Below are 22,500 nucleotides of genomic sequence, written 5' to 3' on the forward strand. Positions count from 1 at the left end.
TTGAAACAAGATTGAGAGGATATGTTGAACCAAAGCTGGGTGAATGGCAAAATGGTTTTCGACCAAGAAGAGGGACAACCGATATGGTTTTCTCCCTCAAGATGCTATTTGAGAAGAGCTGGGAATGGAACAGGGACAGATACATTGCTTTTATAGATCTAGAAAAAGCTCTTGATAGATTACCAAGAATGAAAATATGGAATCCCTGGGAAACTTATAAGAGCAATTTATAACACCTATCAAAACATCAGATCCAGAGTAAAAACAAATCAAGATTATGACGATTGGTTTGAAATTAAATCTGGAGTAAGACAGGGCAGCGTCCTTTCTCCAGTTCTTTTTCATATTGTTCCTAGATAAATGTATGAGGGAACGAGGCGAGGACGAAGCTGAAGATATGATCATCAACCTTATGTATGCAGATGACCATGCAATGATAGCCCCCAGCGCAGAATCTCTCCAAGAAAACGTCAACAACTGGAACGCGATCTTAACAATTAATGGAATGTGTATTAACAAGGATAAGACAGAGATCATGCACGTATCACCAACACCAAGCAACGTAGATGTAGAATTAGGTCAGACATTGAAGTAGTGTAGAAATTTTAAATACTTAGGAGTAGAGTTTAGTGACCAGAACGATTCGAAACTGGAAATTTCTACTCAAATACAGAAATTCAGTAACAATCTGTATCTGCTCTACCCACTAATGAAAGACAGAAATATACCTCGCAAAGTGAAAACCATAATAGACCTACCTATTTTAAGACCAATATTGACTTATGACCATGAATCATGGACATTAGCATCAAGAACTAGAAGCCAACCTCAAGCAGCTGAAATGAAAGCCCTAAGACTTATAAAGGTATAACAAGACTAGAAATTCTACGAAATGAAGACATTAGAAGAGAACTGGAGTGGAGGGGATTCTAGATTTTGTGGAGAGAGGACAGCTTAGATGGGTTGGACATACCAAAAGAATGGAGGAGGAGCGATTTCCTATAAGGTTTTTGGAATGGACACCAGAAGGAAGGAGACTGGTGGGAAGACAAAAAATGAGATGGCTACAAAACATAGAGAGAAGATGGCTACAAAACATAGAGAGAGGAGTAGAAAGGAGAGGCTCCAATTTGCGGGAGGTTGATGAGATGAGGCTCTATGAAGTTCGCCAAGAATGGAGACAATTCCTGAAGCAGGACGACTGACAGACCTGGAGGCTTACCTGGCTTTTGGTGAGAAAGGAATATTTGGATTTTCATAAGAATGAAATGCTTTAAGTTTTATTTCTTAATCCACTCAAAAATTGTGGCTTACTAGGATATTTCGCCTATGCAACTATTCTTTTGTTAAAGCCAAGTTTTTGTTGCTAACCTTAGGTGTGTTACATTTCTTTACTTATTATAAATACATTACACTTAGCGTTCACATATCTATATTAACGATTTCTGGCCAGAAAGAATTTGAAGTTATCCACACATTCTTGCACTTGAAGTTACGTTAGGAATGAATAAATTATACACCTTCATAGGAGAACTTTTAAGAAAATTTGGTTGATAAATCAAAATTTTCTTAAAAGCTCTTATATGAGGGTGTATAATTTATTCATTCCTAACGTAAATTCAAGTGCAAGAATGTGTGGATAACTTCAAATTCTTTCTGGCCAGAAATCGTTAATATAGAGATGTGAACGCTAAGTGTAATGTATTTATAATAACTAAAGAAATGTAACACACCTAAGGCCATCTTTTATTCCTCAAAGAACAGGTAATCTCTACAAATAAATACTTTAGTAATAGACATTACATATCAGAAAGCTTATATCATTTTTTAGGCCTATTAATCATTCTGCAACACAAAGGCAGCTTGAACACAGCCTAAAACTTCGATAATCAAAGAAAAATTGTGATTCATATTCGTATTTTGAAAATGTTACACTGTTGAGCTTATTAGTTCTACTGTTATAATGCTGCAGAGGTAATAACATTGACCAACCCGAGGAGTATGCTAAGATCGCTGTCACTGACGTCACACCGTGCTTTGAGCTTAGCAATTAAAATAATCAATCAATCAATAAATAAAAACAAATTTGTTCAAGTCACAGATTACGAATTATACCAATGAATAAGAGGGACCCCATTCATATCAACGTAAGGAAAATAGTGCTAGCTGTTAATTCGCAAATTTGTCGACGTGTATGACATTAGAAATAAAAACAAAAAATGTACATTACATGGCAACGTTAAGTTGAGCCTAAGATTCTGGACAATACAAAAAGAATAATGTTGCATCGGATTTTAGTATAAATGTACAATGGATTTACACTCCAAAACGTAGGTGAATACAGTTAAAACAAAAATCATTTAAAACAAGAATGATAAATGGAAATAACTCAAGGTTCACCGTTCACAAAGATTAGAGATTAACAAGTTCCCAAGATCAAAGCCCAATGACCACAGAGAGCAATCACATTACGTCTAGCGTAGTGCATATAGGAGAGGACCTGCACAATTCAAGGAGACGACATTGGAAAGGTACTGCAAAGGAAGGAAGGCCCTTGATATCCAAGAAGCAAGAGTGCATGAGAGACGGGGATAAGGGACACACGTATGGTAAAGTTTCCCTGTCCTGATGATGTTTATGAAATGACCGATCTAATTAGGTTTTCTGCATCGGGAGTTCACCAAAGATATAGCAATCACAATATAATTGTGACAGTGAAATGGTGTCAGCAATCAAAGTATAGATGTATCAGTGATATAAACAGCTTTATGTCCACGAAAAACTATAAATGATAAAATGCATATATTTCGGCACCTTTGCAATGTAAGATTTGCTGTTCAACATCTCATCCTAAGACGAATTCAGTGCCACTAAAAATGAATATTTTATAGCATTTTAGCATTTTAGCATTTTCAAGGTATTTAGTAAAATGAACTCTACTTCCCTTCGAAAAGAATATCTTTTATTTTTTGGTAAATGATTTCATTTATTTCCACTTATCCCTTTAATAGTAATACCATCTCCGGATAAGCCTAAATCTTTCATCGATTATTCTCTATCCATACAGTAATAATAGAACGGAGAGCAGACAGAACATGAATGCCAATACCAACGGGCAGTTTGCACAAACTTACTGAGAGGGATAGAGAAACTTCCCTGACGACAGATGTCTAGACATGACGGAGACGTAAATATTCTGAAAAAGATCTTAGTCGTAACTGCGAATCGTAAGAAGGGAAACGCTCATTTGAGAAGCTTAACCTAAAAAAAGAAAAATAAATGGAATTAGCTGCTAATATTTAGGCAGAAATGTAATAACACAGACGATCCGAAGCCTGTGGTAACTAGTATATCACCATGTTCAGGATCAATGAGCGCGAGTGGACAAAAGTTTATACTTCGCCAAACCTCATCCTCATAATAAACTGACCTTATTGGACCTTTTCCGACATACTCTGTACCACTATGGGGAGCAAGTAACTGCAATAATAGCTCCGAAATCTAAATACGAAACTAGCTTTTCTTTGATAGCAACCATGTTACTATCCTGTGGAACACCAGAAGTGAAAGATCCGAACTCATTCAAACCCAACACAATCATTAGCAAATTTTTACCACCTTCCATTTAAAAAACTGAATATCATATCAAGTGCTTAGTCTTAAAAATGTAATTCAAGAACTACATTTATGTACAGTATATATACGCATATATAATACTCAATATATATATATATATATATATATATATATATATATATATATATATATATATATATATATATATATAGTATATATATAGGGTTTTTCGAAATTAAACTCCCTCCTCTACAGCATAAACTAAAATTGATATGGACAAAAACAAAAGTAATTCAGAACAGGTATTTATTTAAGTTTCTCTCTGAGTATTTAATATTTTGTGTGGCCTCCATCTGCATGTACCACAGCCTGCATTCTTGGGGGGTATGATTTCAGCAAATTGCAAAAAAGCTGAGTACTTCGGTCACCTCTCTTCGCAGGTCGTCGAGGCATGGTATACCATCATAGTTCACTGTACGTGCTTCAACACGATCCTTTAAGATACTACCTATTTTTTCACACACATTAAGGTCAGGGAGCTACCTGGAAATTCACTTGATGAGAAGAAATCGATACCACTGTTTTGAAGCAGCTCCTGTGTCTGAAGAGCCTTGAAACATGGTGCCTTATCATGCAAAAATGTGACTTCTCCAACAGATAACACATTTTCAGGATCTTTGAGGAAAGGAAATACTCCACCAGTAAGCTCAGTTTTTTCTCTGAAGTATTCACCATTCCATAACTATCCTTTTTCTTTGATGATCCACATTAACCATTTGGCTGTGAAACAGAGAAAAATTCTCAAAACTTCAGGAAATTTCACAACTTGGCGATAGCACACGTCATCGCTGATATCATCAACTTTGCAGCCCAAATGATGTCATTTTTATGATTTGGCTTCCTGACTGTGTAAATAAAGAATTCATCTGATGTGGCAACATGGAGAAAGTCAGCTTCATCCCAATCTTTAAGAAATGAATCACAAAAGCATTCACGGTCTTTTCTCTGTTGCTGAGTGGTATTGGGCTTGCTGATAACATGAAATAGCTTGATACCAGATTTTTTCAACTTACAATACACAGCACTATAACTTCTCTTCTTTCCCCTTTTTGTTTCTAGTTCAAATGCCAATTTATGTAAAGACTTTCTTGGTCTACCCACTGCCTAAGCTATGATGTCTTTTGACTCCTAAGAAAGGACTTCAGGCCTTCCAAGATTCTCACTCTTTTCGCGATGACAGTCATATGGATTTTTGTTCCATTTTTCCATTTTCTTTTAAGAAAGGATTTATCTCATTTAATGTATTTACCTATCCAGGAATGTGAAATGAAGGATGTGCCAGTATCCCTGGCCTATCTGAAGGTTATAGCTCAGATTCGGTCAATCCATCTGATTTCCACCGAGTCATTAGCCATGGCTGTGTCTAACTCCGTCACTCAGTCTAAAAATACAAGAAATGTAAAATGAAAAATAGCTTAATAGAAACTTAAGATAATGTACTTGGAGATAGGCTATAGCAGAAAACTTCATAATTTGCCATTTGTTCTGTGGAGGGGGGCCTCTAATTTCGAAACACCCGGTATGTGTGTGCATGTGTATATATATATATATATATATATATATATATATATATATATATACATATATACATATATACATATATACATATATACCTATATACCTATATACATATATTCATATATACATATATTCATATATACATATATACATATATTCATATATACATACACACACACACACACACACACACACACACACACACACATATATATATATATATATATATATATATATATATATATATATATATATATATATATATATAATATACATATAACCATAATATATATATATACATATATACATATATACAATTTGAGCTACAAATGTCCTTTAATATCTAATTCGTCTACCTCGGTGTTGACGTGGACTGAGTATTTAGTTGGGGAACCAGTTGTTTAATAAAAAGAGATTCGAGTATTGCCAATTGGTGTTCGTTTGGAGCTTTGCCTATGATTTTGAAATCCTTGTAATTAATATCGTATTTTCATTTTTTCCCATGATCTCTAATACAGGAAAATTCGGGGTTTGATAGTTTGACACCCGTACGATAGCTAACGCCACGATGGGAATCTAATCTTACCTTTAACAACCTCTGGGTGAAGCCCACGTACTTCCCCAGGTCACATCTGGGGCAATTAAACAAATATATGACTCTCGAGGTCATCAAAGGAAGCAGATTCTCTTTATATTTAAAGAAGGACTTGATGGTCATTGGGTTACATGGGATCAGTTTCAAGTTGACTGCTGGTAGGTATTTGCTGACAATAAATCTGAGTTCTTGATAAAAATGGCTATCATAGATTAGGGGGGACACTGGCGTACAGATGTAGTTTTGATACCGTTGGCAGTTCAAACTTTGGATGGAAGATATTATTAAGAAATTTTTGCAATTGTTTGTAAAAGAGTTCTGATGGAAAAACAGTTATTTACAAAGTATTTTTTTGATGGAGAAACGTAATTTCTTCATGAAACGTATTCCACCCGGATGTTAAAGTAAACTCTCTGTGGAAGAGAGTAGACAAGGAATTTAACTTGAAATTAAAAAAGCAGTGGCTATAAAAGTTAGAACCCAGACCAGTAAACGTTCTCTTTCTAAAAACAGTGGTATTAAAATGTTCGTCAAGTCTACAAACCAACACATCAAGGAGGGGCAGTTTATTTTCATTTTCATATTCAATTGTGAACTTAATATTTGGATGCATTTCATTGGTAAGTTCGAGGAATTCGTCTGCACGATCTTTATTTCTAAATAATAGGAATGTGTCGTCAACATATCTGCTATAAAATAGAGGGTGACAGGCCAGAGGGCAGCCGTCCAGCAACTGCTCCTCCAGGGAGCACATGAAAATATTAGCGAAAGTGGGGCCTAAAGGAGATCCCATGGCCATACCATCGACTTGAACGTATACTTTTCCATTCAAAATGAAGGCAGTGTCCAGCACCGCCAACTGAAGTAACTTTTTAAAATCCGTGATATTAAAATTATTAAAAAGAACATCTGGGTTTGGAAAAATTCGACTTAAAATAATCTCAATTGTTTCTTCCACTGGGATATTAGTAAAAAGTGACTTGACATCCAGACTAGTCATAAAAAGGTCCAAGTCTTGTGGTAAAATCCTTTCTTTAAAGTTTTCTAAATTTTTAATGCTGTACTCATTAGTAGTTAAAGGAGCTAAAAGTGGGACAAGAAATTTGGCCAATATATAATTATGGGTATCATATGAGGTGAGAATGGGTCTCATTGGGATACCTTCCTTGTGAATCTTAGGTAACCCATACATTACTCCGAACGAAGCACCTGTACTGTATAACAATTCGTAGGTGTCGGTACTGATAATATTACGGTCTTTTAGGCTTTTAAGGAAACGATTTATTCGATCATCTACTTTAAAAATGGTTGAGTATTGAGGTTCACCTATTTTCTGGAATTTTGTTTCTTCACCCAAAATATTTTCCATTTTTTATACATATTCCTGTTTGTCTAGAATTACAGCCATTTTTATGAAGAACTGAGATTTATTGTAAGCAAATACCTACCGGCAGTCAACTTGAAACTGATCCCATGTAACCCAATGACCATCAAGTCCTTGTTTAAATATAAAGAGAATCTGCTTCCTTTGATGACCTCGAGAGTCATATATTTGTTTAATTGCCCCAGATGTGACCTGGGGAAGTACGTGGGCTCCACCCAGAGGTTGTCAAAGGTAAGATTTTCCTGTATTAGAGATCATGGGAAAAAATGCAAATACGATATAAATTACACGGATTTCAAAATCATAGGCAAAGCTCCAAACGAACACCAATTGGCAATACTAGAATCTCTTTTTATTAAACAACTGGTTCCCCAACTTAATACTCAGTCCACGTCAACTCCTCTGTACCTCTCTTGAGTTTCCGTCAGTACCAAAACGGACCCTGACAGTCACTCAGCTTTTGCCTTCAGCACTACTTGGTAATCACTGTTTCCTTCTCCTGTACCTAATTTGCATTTTGTTAAGAAATAACTTTTCATTATGTTTTAATCTGAGTCTCTTTTTAATTCTGTTATTCTTTTAATTTTTTAGCTTCGAAAATGGGACACATGGTCCTGAAACGTCAGCAAAATAAATAACTTTCAAGGATATTGGTATCTCTCCGCCCTCCGATGATGCTTATCTGGTTTCAAGCAACCGCCTTCAACTTTAGTACTATATATATATATATATATATATTATATATATATATATATATATATATATATATATATATATATATATATATATATATATATATATATATATATATATATAATGTATATATACACACATATATATATATATATATATATATATATATATATATATATATATATATATATATATATATAACTATATATAATATATATATATATATATATATATATATATATATATATATATATATATATAAACTATATATAACTATATATATATATATATATATATATATATATATATATATATATATATATATATATAGTTATATATATATATATATATATATATATATATATATATATATATATATATTATATATATATATATATATATATATATATATATATATATATATATATATATATATATATATATAGTTATATATATATATATATTTAAATATAGTTATATATATATATATATATATATATATATATATATATATATATATATATATATATATATATATATATATATATATACTATATATATATATTATATAACTATATATATATATATATATATATATATATATATATATATATATATATATATATATATATATATGTATACATCGAGCTCCAATGTCCTGTAATATATAAGTCTTTATTGCTCTGCTTTGCCAATTTTGTAATGGTTTTTTATTTGCTTTGTATCATTTTATATTTTATTGTAGATTCTCTGGATTTTTGTACTCTCAGGATTCTTGTTGTAATTATTTTAAAGTCTCACGAAGTAAGAAAAACCGCAGTTCTATTTATTTTATTAACACAAACTATATATATATACACTTTTTAACACATACAAGTTTAGTTAGTATTCTTAAGGCGAAGTGTCTTAATATGACGACGTGCCGATGTTTGAAGTCTTTCCTCCCCACAGCTGGTAAGGCGCACAACGACATCCCCTGGTTGCTGTTCTTGCTTCTCCGCTACGGCCTCTTCTGTCGAGATTTCCGTAAAGAAAATGACTCCTCCTTCAGTAGTAAGTGATCTTTTCTGTTTCCGCCTTCTGGTTGCTCATTGGTTGGTGATTAATGAAGACATTCAAAGTACCATCCCTTTTTGGGCAGTAATTAATTTCAAAACCTCCTTGCTGGGCGTGATTAATGACATCGCTGGAAGTGTCCGGCGTTATTGTCGTCGACAGAAGTGTCTGGCTTCTGCTGCAGTTCAAGGGTTAAATCAATAGCATTATCATATACATCTAAATGCATTTTTTAATTGCCGCTAACACGATAAACACTTCCGCTTGTTTGGGTTATGACAACAAACACATCAGTTGCTCAATGCAACTAGCTCTCTCTCTCTCTCTCTCTCTCTCTCTCTCTCTCTCTCTCTCTATTCTTCTCCCTGTCTACCCATCGGTTTATCAGTGGATCTCTCTCTCTCTCTTTTTATATCCACTACTATTCTCTCTTTTTATATTTATGCTATTTTCCCTAACTAACATTACAGTCCTTTAATATCCAATTCACTCTACCTTGTTATTAATATATTTTCATATATGTTAACCAAAGAGGATTTTTTAGTTGATAATTTCGTCCTCTCGTGGGTTTGAACCAGAGCCCAGCAGACACAGGAGAAATTAGGACTTCAGTACTGTTATCGACTTCACTTTTTGAGCCCAGTCGATAACTTCACTGTAGTCCTGATTTCTCCTCTGTCGGCTGGTCGCTGGTTCGAACCCATAAGAGGACGAGTTCATTATCAACTAAAAAATTCCCCTTCGGTTGACATATATGAAAATATATTAGTTCCAAGGTAGAGCGAATTGAATATTAAAGGACATTTGTACCTCGAAGAATGTATATGGATTACAGTGATGTGATAAAAATTCACATATATATATCTTAAAAAGGGCACGGTAGTGAATTGTTAATCTCAGCTCTTTCTGGTTAGAGACAGATTGCTTAGAGACAAGTGTCGTATTCCTCGAAGAATGCTGAGATGAAAAACAGCCAGGAAAGATGATCAATGCAATTTGAGGTCGGTGACGTCTCAGAAATCACATGCTTTGGACATGCGGCACCCGTGGTTGCTAGGTGCCCTGAAGGGTGTGTCTGCATGTATGTTCGTAGCATACGATATATGGCTTTGATGATGGGTAATAAGAATAAGAGAGGACACTCTTTGATTACTTGTGACAGGGTGCAGAACACACCTGGAAGAGGTGTTGAGAAGTATTGAGAAGTATTGCAGACCCATCGAATAAGGTAACGTAAGACACAACTTTGGAAAAGTTAACCTTTGCAGTGATAAAATATGTGGGAGAAAGAGAAGTGTGGTGCGGTACACATTCCTTTTGTTTAACTTTCACAAGTGAAGTGGTGTAATAATTATGGTCTCTTTATTTCAGATAGGTTCAATGTCACCATAAAGAAAAATGGATTCTTTAAGACATATCTGACTTATTAAAAATGGTGTGGTTAGTCGGACACAGTTGGATTACAGGGGTACTTACTTAAACCTGATTTGGGAGAGGAAAATGACAGTTTAACAGTTTTTTTGGGTCATAGTTAAATAATTTTATTCAACTTTAATGTATTCATTTTGTTCCATTTCAATGTCAGCTAATTTGGAGAATAAAAAGTATATTTTTGTATCTACGGGGGTTTATTAGCCTAGTCTTGCATTCAGCTAACGCCCAGAGAGTTTCAGCCACAGTTCGAGGGTAGGTAGTTGCCTGATAGCTGTCTGTTTCATTTTGTTTAAACAAGTATCATTTGGTCCTAAAAACTTGTTTAAGAGTTTGGTGGCAGCGGGTAAAAGGTTTCATTTAGGTAGCACCTCCAGAGAGACTAATATATATATATATAGATTAGGCATATTTTTGGGAGAGTGTTTATAATTAAGTCTCGGGCAACTTGCATTATTGATGACATCAGGTATAGATACTTAGGGTACGGCCGGGCAATCAGTCTTTCTAGCAGTTGTTTAGTGTGAAGACGTGCTTCGGTGTGTGTGTGTGTGAAGTGTATTTATGGTGTATTAAAATATGTTTATAACACTGCGGGAATGAATTACACGCAGTTGCAATGGGTAGAAAGGTTCTAGCTCTGGTTCTATGAAGACGTGAGGGTATAATTTTATATTTCCTGTCTTTCTTTTTGTTTTCTATTTTTATTGGTGTTAATTTACTCAAAATTGTGTTTTATTTTGATGTCCCTCGAGATTTGGTGGACATTAATGGTTTTGTGGTAAAAAATACGGGGGAAAAGTGGTATTGGGGGTTACGCTCTTGTGAGAGAGAGAGAGAGAGAGAGAGAGAGAGAGAGAGAGAGAGAGAGAGAGAGAGAAAGAGAGAGAGGCCGAGAGAGAGGGAGACCGAGCCGTGTGAACGGATGCTGAGTTAAGCTCTCAAACTTTTTTTTTTGTCTTATCTCTGTTTTTTTTTTTTTTTTTTGTTCCCAGAGCAACCTTGTATTTACAGCTGATTACCTGAGCAGTGGCGAGTTTATATGGCGGTTTGTTGGGCGAGCTGCATGTTTATTTTATCTTTTATTGGTGGATGATTATTATTAGTTTTTCTGGGTTATGGTTTGTGTGTGCATAAATATATTAATATTACTGAGGTCGGGGAAGATTGTGAGGTATAAGGGTTTTCATAAAGAAAGCAAAATGGCTGACACAAGTGGTAACCAGACTCTAGTTCACCGGATTACAAATGTTAATGTGTGGGTGTTGGCCTGTTCTGTGGGGTTGTAGATGGAGTTCTTTCACAACCGGTGCAAATTTTTCTTAAAGGGTGAATAACTATTTAAACGTCAAAGGGATTGCAGATGATATAGAGGTGTTCACGGAGGCGAAAGCCTTGTTAGATTTCAATAAAGGTGATCTTTCCTACCGGTGTCGGAGTTTTCAATATGCAAAATGCCGTTCATGGACTGATTTACAGGCATTTTTAAGAGTGGCTTATGGCTCAAAGGAACATGGTGATATAGTGAGAGATTTAAGAGGGCTATATAAAATCCAGAAAGGCAAAACTAGCCTTATTGAACATAGCTCAAAGCTTTTTGACTCGGTGGGAGAATGGATAGAGAAATTGAAAAACTCTAAATGGGTTAATGGGCGTAAAGTCTCACTCGACAATTTATATAAACTGATTCATTTTGTGATGCTATTACACGATGTACCAGACGCAATAGTGGACAGTTTTGATGAAAAGATTCAACCTACATCAGACGAAGAATTAATTTATGCCCAAATTCAGAGACATATGTCCAAATGTCCCATTGTAGATAGTAAATTTTTTAACGGGACTGGTCCGAGAAATTCGGTGCAAACAGACACAGAGTTTCCTTCTCCCTGTTTGTGTGCAATAGTAGAATATAATAGAGGATCGATCGATCTAAGGCAACAGCAGTTGCGTTGCTACAATTGTAATAAACCAGGGCGCACAAAGAAAGTATGAGGACGCAAGTGAAACTGAGGATATGGAGATTACTGAAAAAGGGGGTGTGTTTGGCAGTGCTAATGGTGATGATACTGGGGATATGGGGAGTGGTGATGCCAAAAACCACACAGATGATACGGGGAATAACTGTGGTGATGTTAAACGGGATATTGGGGGCCAGTGTGGTAACAATTTTTGTGGGGGTGACAATGGCAATATCGGTGGTGATACTGTTACTAATATTGATGTTATTACTGATACTAACAATGGGGTGGATGCAATGAGAACCACGGATGGTGATATTTATGGGATCGTGGAACGGGGCGGTACTAACCCCAAATATAAATGTGTTTTATCAGAGGATATTATTTTAATGCCAGGTTCAAAGACTATGATAAAAGACAAGTTGAGGGAAGTGAAAAACCCGCGGATGTATGCGTAATTGAGGGTAGTGAGAAACTAAGAGGGGTTATTGCCACGGCATCAGTGAACACTGTATCAAACACTGGTGTTACATGGATAGAATTACTGAACTGTAATGATACAGTTAGGAAATGCCAAAAGAATACATATGTGGCAGATCGCCAAGATTGCAGTGATGACAGTGGTTCAGTGGCTATTGTAGAGGGGAAATCTGAGTTTTCAGAGGCAGAAATGCAATCAAGGAAGCGCATATTCAGAGAACATTTAGCTAATGTGGATTATAATGAACATATTGAAGCGGTAAGCAAGCTCTCGGCAGAATTTGGTGATATTAGTTTTACAAGGTGACAAACTGGGATTGACTAATGTGTTAGAACATAAGGTAACCTTAGAGAAAGGTACAAATCCTATTTATATTCCTGCATACCACATACCTTTCAAGATCAGAGAACAGGAAGAGAAGGTGGTCAATAAATGGGAAGAGGAAGGAATCATTAGGCCTAGTGTGTCTCCATACAATTTTCCTCTGTTGGCAGTGCCTAAGAAGGACGGTTCTGTCCGTGTATGCGTCGAATTTAGACGTTTGAATGCATACCAGATCTTTTTGTAGAAATCGGGGGACATAATAATTACAGCTCAATTGATTTAGTGCAGGGTTTTCTGCAGGTCCCTCTTAGTGAGATTAGTAAGGAATATACGGCCTTTTCAGTGCCCAAGGGACACTATGCATTTACACGGATGCTGTTCGGTTTATCGGGCAGTCCAATGACCTTTACCAGGTTGGTAAACACAGTTTTGCACGGATTATTGGGTAAATATATTTTTGTATACATAGATTATATATTAATCGCAACAGACTCGATCATGCAACACTTGGAAGTACTGAAGGAAGTACTTTGGAGGCTTAGATAAGCAGGATTGAAAATTAAGCTAGCTAAGTGTTCATTCTTGAAAAAGCAAATCACATATTTAGGCCATGTCATATCCAAGGAAGGAGTTACAGTAAATGACGATAAAGTCAAAGCAATAGCATATTTTCGCACCCCGAGATCAAAGAAAGAAATTAAGTCATTCCTAGGCATTGCGGGTTCTTCCCAAGGTTTGTGAAAGGCTTTTCTAACATAGCAGCTCCTCTAACAGATATATTGCGGGAAGACATTCAATTTCAATAGGGAAAACCCCAGAATGATAGTTTTCAGAAACTTAAGGACGCGTTAATGAATTCCCCAGTTCTGTAATTTCCAGATTTCAGCAAGCCATTCACATTAGTGACTGATGCCAGTCAGAAGGGTATAGGTGCTTGCCTTATGCAAAAGTTTGATGGGAAATTCCATCCCATAGCCTTTTATAGCAGGAGGTTTAGGACAAAGGGCAGCAATGAGAGATTAATGCCTACAATAGATAAAGAAGCCTTTGCAATAGTACCAAGTTTGGTTCATTTTAAAATGCTACTGATGGGGAATAAAGTAGAAGTCCTTACAGACCTCAAACCATTACTGGATCTTTTTAATAAGCCCGATTTGTCGCCTAAAAGAGCTCGATGGTTTTTAACTATCAGGGACTTCGATGTCAAGCTCAAATACATAGAAGTCAAATTAAATGTAGTAGTGGATGCCCTTAGTAGAAGTTTTTATGACACAGAAGGGTCTCATATAGCAATGGCAAGATGAAGATGAAATTTTGGCAGACGCAAAAGCGTTTCTTAGAGGAGAATCAGTCGGGAAACGTTATAAGTTACCTTTTTCGGGTTTAGAATTAGAAGGTAATCTGTTGGTCAGGAAAATTAAATATAAATTAAGGACTAGTGAAAGTAAAGGAGACACGACACAGATCGTAATTCCGAAAGTCCTAATTCCAGTGGTTTTGGATATAGTACATTGCAGGTTCGGTAGTCCAGACTTGGGGATAAAAAAATGTATAATGAGGTGCGTGCTAAATATATTTGGAAAAATATGGGGAAAGCTGTGGAATATTTTGTGAAAAACTGTACAGTATGCAATGCTTGCAAACCTGCAAGGATAACTTCCTGCAAATTAGGGTCATATCCGATACCAAGTAGACCTTTTCAGAGAATACATATGGATATCATAGGAAATTTTTGTAAATCTAGATATGCGAATAAGTACCTGTTAGTGATAATAGATGAACTTACGAGGAGAGTAGAAATTTTTCCACTCAAGCATAAAACGGGCTGAAGAAGTAACTATAGCATTTTTCAATGGTATCATTTGCAGATATGGCTCACCTGAGGTTTTATTGACCTACAATGGCAGAGAATTTGTAAACATAACTTTAGAATGTTTGGCGGAAGTCATGAGGATACAGAAAGTAACAATTATTCCATACAGACCTGAAGCTAATGGATTATGTGAACTAGCAAACAGGAGAGTGCTCGAAGCTCTCAGGAAGATTGTAGGTGGTAATGATAAAAACTGGGATAGATATATTGATGTTGTTAGGCATATTAGAGATATAGATATATTGATGTTGTTAGGCATAATATTAATACTATGGTTAGTGATTCCATTAAAATGTCTCCATTTGAAGCTTTGTTTGGTTGCCAAGCACGAGGCACATTTGATTTGTTAACTATACCTCATTGTGGAGAAGATACAATCAAAGCATTAATTTCCACAGCAAAGGAGAGACATACTTGTCTCAGCTATAATCTCGAGGCCATGACCCGAGAAATGGTAGAAAGAAGTAATTGCAGATCATCTGATGTTAAAATCAATGTGAGAAATGAACTAAATTACAAATTGGGTCCGAAATTTGAAGGTCCTTTTAGAGTCGTTGAGGAAAAGACTGGAAACAGATCTATAGTCTTAGAGGAAAAAACAGGTCAGTCGAAATTAACTCATAGCAAAACTGAAGAGTTGGTTGTGGTTACTAATATATCACACAGTTGCATTTTTTTTTCTAGTTTCACAAATTGATGGTAAAATGAAATTAGTAATTTTAATATAATGTTTTTTTTTCTCTTTCATTTCTTCTACTATTTTTCTTATTATGCGCATGCTGCGGCAATTTGGTGTAAAAACCAGAGGTAATTATTTTGCGAGGAAAAATCGGGTGGAAAGTAGGGCAAATTTCTGTTAAGCTGAGAAATATTTTAACAGGTCCGTGTGGTGGTCCCTGGCTGCATGGGTTTATTGGGGCTGAATTTTTTGTGGCTATTTTGGTGGTGAATTTTGGGGCTGGATTTTATAATATTTGGTGGTAGATTTTTTGTGGTTATAATTTTTGGCGGTGATCTGTCATTTTACGAGCCAAAGAGGTGGGTATTGTGGTTCTTTTGGTGTTATGGCTCTTGGGGGGTGGCACTACTTTATTGTAGTTTTATGGGTCCCTATGAAGGTGTATTTTTATATTCACCAGTGGTTATATTTGGTGGTATATAATTGATGAACTGTGGTTTTCTGTGGTTTATATCCAAACTAAGTGGTTGTGCAATTTTATATACATGTGGCAGTATCATGAATGGGTTATGTTTTCGAGGACAATTTTTGGGTACCTTTGAGGATGTCAAAGGTACCCAAAATTTTGAGGAAAATGGTTATATAGTATCAGTAAAGGGTTTTGGGCCATTTGAAGGAATAACGATTTCTGAGGTTGCAAGTCTGACTAGACAAGTCTATAGTGCGATTTGAGCACATGAGGTATTCACAGGTGGATTAATGCTGACAATGCTGCGATGAGACCGGTTGCTGATGTTTTCTTTTGGAGTTGATTACTCGATGGTTTGCACTGTTTTCGGGGATGTCGATGATGACATTCCATGGGGATAAATGTAAGGGGTCAATTCGGGTCGATAGGATATCTTGCGGCAGCAAATTCCGTAACGTTACACACTGCGCTTTATATGGAAAAGCACTGCATTATACATGTGTTTTTTTCTCTCTGTGTGCATTTTGTAATGGGAAAAGTTGAATTATTATTATTTTTTTTTTCCTACAAGGGAAATTTGTAATCGGGGTTAAGCTTTACATAGCATTTCTATTATGGACAGGAGGTAGAATTTATCTGGGTATATGTGTAAGATAGAAAGGGTATTCAGTATTATATTTGATGGAGGTTAACTGTATAAACATTGCAGGGGTTTTGCTGTACAGGCAGTATGGGGGTTTTTGATAGTATATTTGTCAGATATAGGATTACTTATGAAGATTCAGTGGGTAAAGATCATATTTTGTTTTAGTGAGGAATTTTTGATAATTGACCATGAGATTGGGTATATTAGTTGATGACCGATTCGTGTGTTAAAGCAAGACTTTAGTTATTCTATGATTATGTAGACTTTTCACATATGGACACACAATGACTATAGAGAATTCCCAACTTCACGTGATGGTGATGATGGTAACAGCTTGGTTCTACAGTACCAGAGGTCGGATTTACATACGAGCGGCGATGTTACGGATCTCCTTTGCAATGAACGAGATGTCGTCGGTGAATTGTCTCAGGATATGTTCTGGGACAAATCAGGAGACTACAATCTTCTACGAGGCGGGTGTGAGACGCACTTGCATGGAAGTCACGGGATATTTCATTGACAACGAGGTGGCGGTTATGATTCCTTCATCGGAAAATGACGAATCTACAGTTCAGTGATGGGGGTGTTGGATACACCTACAGGGGTTGCAGACGCTGAATAATGGTGCATGCCGAGTTGTTTCGAGATGGTTCACGCGCTTAGCCGGGGTCTACAATTATTTGACAAAGGTGTTCGTGAAACACTTACATGGAACCACGAGACGGTTCAAGTTCCACCTACATTAGAGACGGTTACGGTTCCACCGCTAGAGGATAATGATGAGGATGAATTTTTCTTCGACGAACGCTACACAGTTCCAGTGATTGCGGCTATGGTAGCTGTAATGTTGATCACAATATGTGTCTTAGGAGTTATTAAACTTCTGTGCAACCGACGGAGTACAAGGGTCCCAGCAACGGAAGTAAATTCTAAATCATGTGGCAAATTAAAACATTATGAACCAGTATATACCAGTTGCTGATTTGGTGTATGACGGGAGTGCACAAAAGACATAGGTGGCCAAGCCATCTTAAAAAGGGCGCAGTAAAGAATTGTTAATCTCCGCTCTTTCCGGTTAGAGACAGATCGCTTAGAGACAAGCGCCGGATTCCTTGAAGAATGCTGGGATGAAAAACAGCCAGGAAGGATGACCAATGCAATTTCAGGTCAATGACGTCTCAGAAATCACATGCTTTGGACATGCAGCACCCGTGGTTGCTAGGCGCCCTGCAGGGTGTTCGTAGCATATGACATATGGCTTTGATGATGGGTAATAAGAATAAGAGAGGACACTTTGATTACTTGTGACAGGGTGCGGAACACACCTGGAAGAGGTGTTGAGAAGTATTGAGAAGTATTGCAGACCCATCGAATAAGGTAACGTAAGACACAACTTTGGAAAAGTTAACCTTTGCAGTGATAAAATATGTGGGAGAAAGAAAAGTGTGGTGTGGTACACATTCCTTTGGATTAACTTTCACAAGTGAAGTGGTGTAATAATTATGGTCTCTTTATTTCAGATGGGTTCAATGTCACCATAAAGAAAAATGGATTCTCTAAGACTTATTAAAAATGGTGTGGTTAGTCAGACACAGTGGGATTACAGGGGTAATTACTTAAACCTGATTTGGGAGAGGAAAATGACAGTTTAACAGTTTATATATGTATATGTGCATATATATATATATATATATATATATATATATATATATATATATATATATATATATATATATATATATATAAAGGTTTTTTGCCACGAAAGGAAAAAATGAAAAAGCTAGATGGCCAAGTACTTTCGGTCCTGTTCGGACCCTTTAGTGAGGCAAACTGATTTTACAGAGAACAACATAGTCAAAAGAAGGCTTAATATACAAACTGACACTACAAGATTAGCAATAAGGGCGATTTTCACTCTACAGAAAGGAGGAGCCGCCTGAGGGTAGCCACACCTTGAAGGATACATGCAGTAAGCAAGTGATTCTTCCAGAAAACAGTACATTTTGAAAAAACACAGGAGCATATACAATTTAATATCATGAATTTTTACACAAATTTTCCCCCAAAAATTATTATTAATAAAAAGACGAAAGAAAATATAAATATATATATATATCGAGCAAGAGAAAGAGGGAGAGAGAATATCGAACCAGAGAGAGAGAGAGAGAGAGAGAGAGAGAGAGAGAGAGAGAGAGAGAAATAATAACTATAAACATGTGGGACTAATTTATTAGTTGTTCATTTATTTTAAGGTCCTTCATAAACATCTTACAAATATGTGGGTCCAAATGGTACATTCCCAGACTAAGATTTAGGTTGTTTTTATTAGTGATTTGTATAATTGCCGATTCCAGTAAATTTCTTGAAACATAATCATTAGATCTAGCAATTACCGAGGTTTCACCCCAATTAATACAATGAGATTTTTCACTCAGATGGATAAACAGTGCATTTAAAGTCTGGGCTGTTCTAACTGAATACATATGCTGATTGATACGTACACATAAATTTTTACTTGACTGACCAACGTAAAACGATGGGCAATCCTTACAAGGAATTTTGTAAATGATGTTGTTATTTGTTACGGGACTATTCTTAATTAGCATATCTTTAATGGTATTGTTATAAGAGAACACTACATTAACATTAATCGATTTAAATATTGATTTTATGGTTTCAAATCCACGAAAATAAGGTAAGCTAAGTACATTTTTAGGCATTTCTTTTTCATTAATAGCAACACTATAAAACTTTTTGTGAGCTTATTGATAACATAAATCAATTAAATGAGGTGGGTAGCAGAGATCGTTTCCTATCTTTTTTAGGTATTCTATTTCTTGGTGCAGATATTGTGGACTCGTGATACGCAAAGCGCGTAGGTACATAGAAGAAAAAATTGAAATTTTAATATTGAGATGGTGGCCAGAATAAAAATGTACATATGTTAAATTATTTGTGAGTTTTCTATAAATACTGAATTTGCATTGGAAAGATTCTCTATGTACTAATACATCTAGGAAAGGGATGACATTGTTATTTTCAATTCCAACAGTGAATTTTACGGATAGCACCAAATTATTCAATTTAGACAGTAAATCATTTACATCGATACCACCAGGTAAGACTACTAAGATATCATCGACATATCGGTACCATTTTAAGGGGATAAGTGTGATATTCGGGAGGTGTTGTCTCTTAAAAAATTCCATATATAAGTTTGAAAGGAGAGGTGATAAAGGGTTACCTATGGCCATACCAAATATTTGTTGGTAATATTCTCCATTAAAAATAAATCTGCAATCACAAATACATAACTTAATTAAGGAAATTATGTGACTAATGGACATAGGCAATTCATGCCGTACAAGTTCATTACTTAAATATTCTAGCACAGAGTCAATAGGGACTTTTGTAAACAAAGAACATACATCAAAACTGACAAAAATATCGCTAGGGTTTAGTACGATGTTATTTAATTTTTCCACAAGATCAAGAGAATTCCGGATGTGTGAATTAGATACAGTTCCTAGTAGCGGGGATAACAGTTTAGTAAGATATTTAGATAGTTTATAAGCAATTGATCCTACAGTACTAATAATTGGGCGCATAGGTTTGTTTTCCTTATGAGTTTTGACTAGGCGATATGAATAAGGTAATGAGGGACACTTTACAGTTAACTTACACAAAAGTTCTTTTGTATCTTTAAGAATTTGTTTGATATTGATATTAAAGTTTTTTATTACTTGGTCCAACGGATTTTTTGCGAGTTTTTTGTAAGTCATTTCATGCTCTAGTAAAGTATGCATGCGTGATATGTAGTCAGTTTTGTCAAGAATCACTAAACTATTGGATTTATCAGCCTTGGTAATGTGTAAGCTATTATCATTCCTCAATTCTTTTAAACTTTTTCTGTAGCGAGCGGGGAAGTTATTTTCATGATAGGCATGCGTAGCACTATATGTCATGCCTTTGATAATGTCTAAATGATTTTGTGGTAGGTCACAGTATTTTTCAAATTTATATAGAGATGTCGCTATTGATAAAGCTGAGGGTTTGTTGTAAATGAAGAAAGACTACCCAAAGCCTAATGTGCGCACTGTATTATCACTTATTTGTTTGCTCCATAAATTCACCACACAATCACTTCTAGCATTATTGGTCCAATCACTGTCGTTGATAAGGTTGTTTAATTTTCTGTCCAGTTTTATGATCAAAGTGTCTGTAGTTCTATGAAGTTTTCCATATATTTCTTGCCTTAATGCGTGTTTCCAATCAGCGGGAATCGAGTAGTTGAAGTTACGTCGGGTTTTTTCCAGTTCTTTAAATTTCTCCTTTTCCTCCATTTTCGTGGCAGCAATGTGATGTTTTAATATAATTGAAAAGAATTCGTTAAAAGGATGTTGATCGTATCTTCTTATGCGGTATGGTAGCAATGATTTGGGTAACACTTGTTCCGCCAGGCATTTTTTCAGGAATTTCAGGTGAATTCTGGTAGAGTGCACCGCCTGTAAGGACTTGGAGAAAGAGGTGACGAAACAGCTCAGCAGTAAGAACAGGAAAGTAAAAGTAAACGTGGCCCTCATGATCTTGTGGAAAAATTAAATAACATTGTACTAAACCCTAGCGGTATTTTTGTCAGTTTTGATGTATGTTCTTTGTTTACAAAAGTCCCTATTGACTCTGTGCTAGAATATTTAAGTAATGAACTTGTACGGCATGAATTGCCTATGTCCATTAGTCACATAATTTCCTTAATTAAGTTATGTATTTGTGATTGCAGATTTATTTTTAATGGAGAATATTACCAACAAATATTTGGTATGGCCATGGGTAACTCTTTATCACCTCTCCTTTCAAACTTATATATGGAATTTTTTGAGAGACAACACCTCCCGAATATCACACTTATCCCCTAAATGGTACCGATATGTTGATGATATCTTAGTAGTCTTACCTGGTGGTATCGATGTAAATGATTTACTGTCTATATTGAATAATTTAGTGCCATCCATAAAATTCACTGTTGAAATTGAAAATAACAATGTCATCCCTTTCCTAGATGTATTAATACATAGAGAATCTTTCCAATGCAAATTCAGTATTTATAGAAAACCCACAAATAATTTAACATATGTACATTTTTATTCTGGCCACCATCTTAACAATAAAATTTCTATTTTTTCTTCTATGTTCCAATGCGCTTTGCGTATCACGAGTCCACAATATCTGCACCAAGAAATAGAATATATAAAAAAGATAGGAAACGATCTCTGCTACCCACCTCATTTAATTGATTTATGTTATCAAAAAGCTCACAAAAAGTTTTATAGTGCTATTAATGAAAAAGAAATGCCTAAAATTGTACTTGGCTTACCTTATTTTCGTGGATTTGAAACCATAAAATCAATATTTAAATCGTTTAATGTTAATGTAGTGTTCTCTTAAAACAATGCCATTAAAGATATGCTAATTAAGAAGAGTCCCGTAACAAATAACAACATCATTTACCAAATTCCTTGTAAGGATTGCCCATTGTTTTACGTTGGTCAGTCAAGTAAAAATTTATGTGTACGTATTAAGCAGCAGATGTATTCAGTTAGAACAGCCCAGACTTCAAATGCACTATTTATCCATCTGAGTGAAAAATCTCATTTTATTAATTGGGGTGATACCTCGGTAATTGCTAGGTCTATTGATTATGTTTCAAGAAATTTACTGGAATCGTCAATTATACAAATCACTAATAAAAACAAC

The sequence above is a fragment of the Macrobrachium nipponense genome, chromosome 1 (assembly GCF_015104395.2).
Source record: "Macrobrachium nipponense isolate FS-2020 chromosome 1, ASM1510439v2, whole genome shotgun sequence".
Classification (NCBI taxonomy): domain Eukaryota; kingdom Metazoa; phylum Arthropoda; class Malacostraca; order Decapoda; family Palaemonidae; genus Macrobrachium; species Macrobrachium nipponense.